Source organism: Calliphora vicina, chromosome 4, assembly GCF_958450345.1.
Source record: "Calliphora vicina chromosome 4, idCalVici1.1, whole genome shotgun sequence".
In the NCBI taxonomy this organism is placed as follows: Eukaryota; Metazoa; Arthropoda; class Insecta; order Diptera; family Calliphoridae; genus Calliphora; species Calliphora vicina.
The window spans coordinates 103,235,140-103,243,123 of NC_088783.1; the positions used below are offsets into that span (position 1 = coordinate 103,235,140).

General features: G+C 31.1%; 1 non-coding gene and 1 pseudogene across 1 annotated transcript; both read left to right on the forward strand.

Moving 5' to 3' along the window:
• Window positions 1-453: 453 nt before the first annotated feature.
• Window positions 454-1,201, forward strand: LOC135957968 (general odorant-binding protein 28a-like; annotated as a pseudogene).
• A 2,696-nt stretch (window positions 1,202-3,897) lies between these two features.
• Window positions 3,898-3,979, forward strand: TRNAS-GCU (transfer RNA serine (anticodon GCU)). The gene has a single exon. It is a non-coding gene; the product is annotated as a tRNA-Ser (tRNA).
• The last annotated feature ends 4,005 nt before the right edge of the window (window positions 3,980-7,984 follow it).

Genomic DNA, 7,984 nt, shown 5'->3' on the forward strand with positions numbered 1-7,984 from the left:
TTTGTACATCACATAAATTATTTTGATTATTTTTTTTCTAATGATAAAATCTGCTAGAAAGTTTTGGTATTACATTCAAATTAACAAGTAATTTATGGTTATTAAATAAACACTTTTAATATTCATATTTTAAATCAAAAGTTCGAAGGTCATTAATATGTATAAAAAGTCATATTAAGTTATTGGCTACAAGTTATTTCGGGCGTAACGTATAATTTCACAAATGCAGGAGTATTATATTGTAGACGTTCAGGCGTAAATGCAATTAAATTTCTACTACGTATTTTTATGAACTTTATTGAATTACAATTGGATTATATTTTAACAATGAAATTAAAATTATTAATTTTTCATATAAATACATGAACATTTTTGGTAAAAAGCATCAGTTTTCTATCAACAATAAAATAATTTAAACTTGTTTAAATATTTATAAATTAAAACAAAATCAGAATGTCAAAACTTATCGTAACTTTGGCAATTTTCTGTGTTTTTGGTGCCATTTTGGTAAAAGGATTCGATAAAAATTAAGCAATTGCCGAATTTATGGCAAAAATGGATGAATGCAAAGCTGAAGTTGGAGCAAAGGATAGTAAGTATTAATTAGAAGTAAAACAATTCAGAAATAAATCTTCAATAATTTTACGGAACTAAACAATATTAAAAAAACTTGTGATAACTTTATACTTTCAGTTGATGTTGAAGAATTAGTTGGTAAAAAGCCGGCCTCAACCATGGAAGGCAAATGTTTACGTTCATGCCTCATGAAAAAATACGAAGTGGTAGGTGATATGCAAGCACACATCATTATATATAATTTTTCTATCACTTTCAGATGGACAACAATGGTAAATTTGTAAAAGATGTTGCTGTAGCACATGCTGAAAAATATACAGATGGAGCTGAAGAAAAAATGAAGATAGCTCATGAAATAATTGATGCTTGCAGTGTCATTGAGGTACCAGCTGACCATTGTGAAGCTGCCGAAAAGTATTGCAAATGCTTCAAAGAAGAATCTTTAGCACATGGCCTTAAAGATAAATTTGGCTTTTAAAACTGAAATCTATGGATTTATGTAAATTAAATTCGATTTCGACGAGGATTGTTAATGGCTAAAAATTAGATTTAGAAATTTAAGAATACTGTGTATATTTTTCTTGTTTAAATAAATTTTTTACTTTCGTTACTTAAAGCAATTAAAGCTAAATGTGTTAATGTTATCTTATTAATCATATTTATAATCGAATCCCATTTTATTGAGTACACAAAAAAAGTTGAATTGCTTAAAAATTATACATATGTGACCATATGTTTTTGACATGGAGAATGGATTCTAGTAGACAATATTTATGCCACAGTGTATAAAACTGCGCAACATCCTAGAACAGGATGTTCCACGTTTTGATCATACCAAACTGCTGATTATGAGTAAAACATTCACCCTTATCATGGTTGGCGTAAACGTCTTACGCCTACGACTGTTTTGTACTAGATTAAAGATAAAATGCAAACTGTTTCTGACGTTTACGCCAACCACGATAAGGGTGATTAGCTCTACACACCCAACCTTCGACGAACACCGAACAAAAATATTGCTATTTCTTTCTTGCCAACTTAGTTTTCGCTGTGCTCTTGCGTAAGCAACAAAATCCGAAAGCATATAATTTCTGGATACACTTAAGGACTTAAGTCTTCACACGTACAAGAAATTTCAGATAACCGCGAATCAAAGAGTACTAGGAAAAAAATTATTATACAAAAAACATTTAATTACATTTTAATTAATGTACCAAAACAAAAAATTTCATTATCCTAAGAAAATAACGAATAATACAGATTAAACAAATAATAACGATAGACAAAAGTGTTCATACATAACGAGAAAATTCTTTAACTTTTAGAAAACATCTAATTTTTGAGTTCCTTTTAATAAAATTAATAGTTTGTTGGTCCGCCGTTAGCATCAATCACTGCCTGCAGACGTCTCGGCATCGATGCGACCAGATTTTCGGTCATATCAGGAGTAATTTCTGACCAGCACTTCTGTAATGCTTCTTTTAGCATTTCTCTGTTGGTCACATCAACATGAGCAATTTTTCGCTATAAAATATCCACGCATGCTCAATAGGGTTAAGATCTGGGGATTGGGGAGGGGTTTTTAGCTGCCTTGGTGCATAATACAGGAGCCAATCTCTCACAATATTCGCTGTATGCTTGGGATCGTTGTCTTGTTGGAAAATCCAACCCTGGCCAAGACCCAACATATCAACTGATGGCTGCAAATTGCATTCTAAAACAGTGATGTTCAAAAATAAAAATGAAGATGTATTGGTGAGAGAGCTACCCAAAGCAACCCAGCAAACATAATGTCAAACACTTAAAATAATAACAAAATGAAGAAAGTTTAGATTTAGGATTTTTGTCAAATAAAACCAATTTATTAAATGAATGTAATTTAAATTTTAAGGAAATGAAAAAATGTACATTGTAAGTCCGAAATTCTCTTAAATTTTTTATTTATTTTTGACTTTGTTCAATTGTAATTGAAACGCGTGTGTTTGCTATGCTTCGAACAAGAACAGCCAACAACAATGCTTAATAAATTTCTGAAAAAAAATGACGATAGTCCGCCATATGTGTTTTCTTCGCATGCTCAGCGATGAATGAACAAAAGTCGTTAAAAGAGCATAACAAATGTGTGTAAATTTTTCAAACAATTGTTGTATGGCGTGAACATCACTGTTCTAAAAGGTGTTTATAATAGTATCGATCCATAATACCATCAATAAACACTAACCGGCCAACCCCAGATGCTGCTATGGCGCCCCAAGCCATTACGTTGCCACCACCATGTTTCACTGTAGGAATAGCATTCTTAGGATCAAGTGCTGTATTCTTTTTACGCCAAACTTTTCCAAGCCCGTCATTTCCGAACAAGTTAAACTTGCTTTTGTCCGTAAATAAAACCTTCCAGAAATCAATGTCTTTGTTAATGTGATTTTTTGCAAATTCAAGCCGAAGTCTTCTATTCTTTTCAGATATCAAAGGTTTTCTACGGGGAACTCTGCTGGCATAGCCATGAGATCGTAACGTCCTTTGAATGGTTTTTGGATGAACTTAATTATTAGTAGTATTTTTGATCCTTTCTGCTAATTTGGACCCTGATATTCTCGGATTTTTTGCCACTTCTCTTAAAACAAGACTAACATCTCGTCTGGAAAGTTTCTTTGGTCGTCCTGGTCTTGACTTATTTTCTACGCAACCGGTATTTTTATACTTTTTAACTATGCACTGAACCGTAGCAAGTGATATATTAAAAAGTTTGCTAATTCCGCGAAAGGATTTTCCGTTTTTGTTTCTTTACGCGAACTCATCTTGACACTTGATAAATACTTATTTCAACAATATAATGCTAAAAAGATAATTCAACAATTACGCTGCCTACTGGGATTGCAAAAAAAAAAACGGTACTTGAGTAGCAACAGTTTCCAAATTATGAAGAAATTTCATTTCTTTCGTATTTACCGTTATTTTTTGTTTTGGTACATTAATTAAAATGTAATTAAATATTTTTGGTATAATACATTTTTTCTAGTACTCTTTGATTAGCGGTTATCTGAAATTTCGGGTAGGTATGAAGACTTAAGTCCTTAAGTGTATATTACAAACTTGGTCGTCGTTTCGACGACTGGTCTCATATGACTATAACTGTATATTTAAAAATAATGGATTGTAATAAATATATTTGTAACAAAATAGAAATACATGATAAGGGAAAATACCTTCCACCTTTATGAAGAAACATGTCCTTAATTTTGTTAATGTTTGTTTTTTTTTTTTCGAAAGTAAGCACGAATTAGCAGTCATTTATATGTACACAAATCTTTAGATGTACATGACGAGGTGGCCGAGTGGTTAAGGCGTTGGACTGCTAATCCAATGTGCTCTGCACGCGTGGGTTCGAATCCCATCCTCGTCGTTAAATATATGTATTTTAAATTCGGTTTTATATTTTATTTCACTCACTCATTAAAACATACCCCCATTTATGGCCCGATATCTAGAAAATTTAGAAGATTGACTTTTGATTATATGAAACTTTTTGAGCCGAATCATATCTTCATAACATAAACTTTAAAATATTTATATCTCTGTCATATATTGGATCCTAAGTATCTATCTTTCGACAAATGTCGCAGAATCAGGCTAATCGGGCGTTTATAGAGAATATTATAAACAAAATCTTAGTTACTGCAACAATCTTCTAAATTGTAAAAATATAACAATATCTAAAACTCAAATTTTTATAAATTTGTTGGATTTCCAATTACGTACATACAATTGGGGGATTCAAATGGTCTACTATTATGTCGTATTGTCATAATGTCCTAAAATATTCTTTTAGTTTAAACAAATTTTTGTTGTGTTTCAAACAAAAAAGTTCTAAACTAATAAGACTTTTTGAACTATGTTTATTGTTTTGTCATAAAATAACACTTTTTTTGTTTGCAGCACAACAACAATTTTAGGACAATATGACATAATAGTAGACCGTTTGAATCCCCCAAATATATCTTGATTTTTATTTTAAAATTAGTTCGTCCAAAGCAAAGTGGTAAAAGATTTGGAAACTTATCTCTTGGAAAAGTAAAAAATAATCATCGGGGTAGAGTTTCATGAAAGCCATAAAATAAAATAGAATGCTTAAATATCGGATCCAATAAGACATACATTGGGACATATTTTTAGATATACCCACAATCAAAAAGATGTGGGTTATATTATTATTGTCATTCCGTTTGTAACACATCAAAATATTTGTTGCAGATCCATATTAGTATATATATTCTTGGCCCTCATAAGGTTCTAAGACGATCTAGCTATGTCCGTCTGTCTTTTGAAAACACGATATGACTCAAACGAAATGAGCTAGCTGGCTGACATTTCCACAAGTACTCTTTGTTGTAAGGTTTGTTTGGTATTGAAAATGGGCAATATCGGTCCATGATGTCCCACCGGAATACTGTTTGAGCAGTCATTAATATGATGGTAATGCGACAATCCTTATAAAATATTGTACAAAGTACTCTGAAATTATGCTGAAAATCGGGCAACATTTGCCCCTAGTCCCCTCAGAAAATGACTAGAACATTCATAATTGTCTTATAATAATGAATATCGTGATGAAACATGATTTATATGAGCCTCTTTCTACCAATTTTTGTGAAGTTCGGTCCATAATTGACCCTAACTGCCATTTTTTATTGTCACAAATTTATAGTGGGTATACAAGATTTGGCACAGCCGAATATAGCACTCTAGTTACACATGATCTTATATATGTAAGTGTTGTTATTAAAAGTACATTTAGATGTTACAACATTACGTACGACTTGACGAAGAAAAATCTTAATTTTTACATTATTTAAAAAAAAAAATTAATTATCAAATCGTATTATTCGAACAAGTTGAAATCTCTCAAAAAAAATCGAATAATTTGGATACCCAAATACTTACATAAATGATGTGGGAAAAAGGCCGAAAGACCTGACAATACGATTTTGCATGTCCGAAATGATGTTTGAACGCTATAAAAGAGAGAGCGTAAAAGATCGTACGTGAAACCCGGCTAACCAGCCGATTCGACTCCGAAGCTAAGGGCGCTAAGTTAATGCTCTGTATTTGGTGGGAGCAAAAGGGTCGTATCTATTATGAGCAGCTGAAATCAAGCCATACAATCAGGGAAGCTTTACCGAACGCAACTGATTCGTATGAAGCGAACATTGGCTGAAAACGCAGAATATGAGCCAGACATGAAACCGTAATATTCCATCATGACAACGATGGCCACATGTTGCAATAAACTAATTAGGAAGAAGTGGTTGGGACATTTTGCTTCACCAGCTTTATAGTCCAGACCTTGCCCATACCGACTACTATTTGTTTAGATATGTAGAACGCTCTGCTTTTGGAGGTGGCTAAGGAACATATAGTTCTTTTCATTTATTTTTGAGATCACTCGTGACTAGTGCCATACTTTCACCATATTTTTAGAGATACCGGTAGCAATACTGGAAAGAGTGATACCAAGTCGCTGCCAACATTTGAATGAAATTATCTTTAAAAAGTAAATGTCAAAGATTGTTCTTTTTATAGGGACCAGATAACTGTATGTAATAGAGTATCCAAAACCGGTTAACCAGTTTTTTCATCTTTGTACACTCCAGAGGTTTCGGTTTTTCTAACTTTTCGTTTTTTTGACAAACTGGTTTTAATGAAATATATTTTCTAAAGGTCATTCAAACATATTTATGAAAAACTTTGATACCTTTTTTTAAAAATATTGATCTATTTTATAGAAAATTATAGCATTTGACAATATTTCGTAAAAGATATAAAATAATTTCAAAAAGATAGAGCCTTAAGAAAACAATTCTTAACACATTTCCTATTAGAGTCCACAAATAAAAATAAATTTAAGGATACTTTTTTCATATTGTTACGTTTTAACCTTTTCAAAACGTTGGTTTATTTCCTTTAAATAAACCGGATACTTTTGATTGTAAATAAAAGCCGTTTAGTAGTTTAAAAATTGTAACAACTCTTTATTTATTTAAAATGTACAACAACAGAATTGAATAGTCACTCAATGTTTTTTATACACGCTTATAAATTCGCAGAAATACAGACATACTTTATAATGTACACGAATTCACTTGAAAAATAGGCACTCAGTTGATGTTTATTCAAATATCGTCTCTGATAAACTCACTCACGACTGCAACCTCTGCCACTATTTATAACACTGCCATCTGCACTCTATATTGCTCTTTAACTGTCAAAGTTCGAATATTCTAGATCTTACTAATACATACGCCATCTGTGGTGTACTTTCTACAATGTTCTTTAACTGAATATTCGAATTCGAATATACGGTCACAGCAAACAGCGTTGCCAACTTACAATCAATGGTCAACTGAAAGCTTTTATTCAATGTTAATAATGCCTACAGATATGTTAAAGTTTGGGCACTGCTATTTGAAAGCATTATGCAACTTTAAATCAGCCGTTAAAATCGTTATATTTGAATTCAAGTACAATTTCGTAACAATATTAAATTCAAATTTAATATAAACCGGTTAACCGGTTTTTTTGAACACAAAACACCGAAACCGTTTAAGCGGTTTTTTTAAAAGACTATAATAAAAACCGGGTTTTTCAAAAACACACTTTTTTGGTTAAACTGGAAACCGGTTTTTCAAATTTGCCGATTTTTTGGACAGTCTAGTATGTAACTTTTCCGATCCTAACTAGGTTCGCAACAGAAAAAAAAGACCAAAAATTTTAAAAAAGTTATATTTTAACCTAATTATCTGAACTAAAAGAGATAACACAAACACGTAAGTGTATTTTAGATATTTAAATACGTCAGTATGACACAATTCAAATTCTGTTGCCATTTTCTATTCAACACAAATAATTTTCCATTTATTATTTTTGTAATAAAGTACCACTTTTTTTATTATTTGAATGCATTTTGATGTGATTTAAAACTTTAAACAAATAAAATACTAAAACAAATAACAAAAAATATGTATATATTAAGAATTAATTAAAAATATTTTGATTTTGTTTTCCATATACTCGTATGTATAGTATATCGTCACATAAAATGCTAAACAACGTTTCATTAATAATAATGAATAAAAATAATTAAAAAAGGAAAATCTAAATTCGGAAATATTAGGAGAAATTTAGTACATATCATATCAGAAATCATAGATAAATACACATAGATCGGAAACTCTGCTGTCATAGACCTAATTCAGTTGTAAAAAATTAATGAATGTAAAAACAATAACAACACTCTCGTATGTTTGAATATTTTGAGTAATTTTTAGTTTGAGTTTTTTTCTAGTTTCCGCTCTATGTGCATTTCTCTAAGTCAGAAATTATGTTAATTTTGCAATCGTTGTTTGCCCAT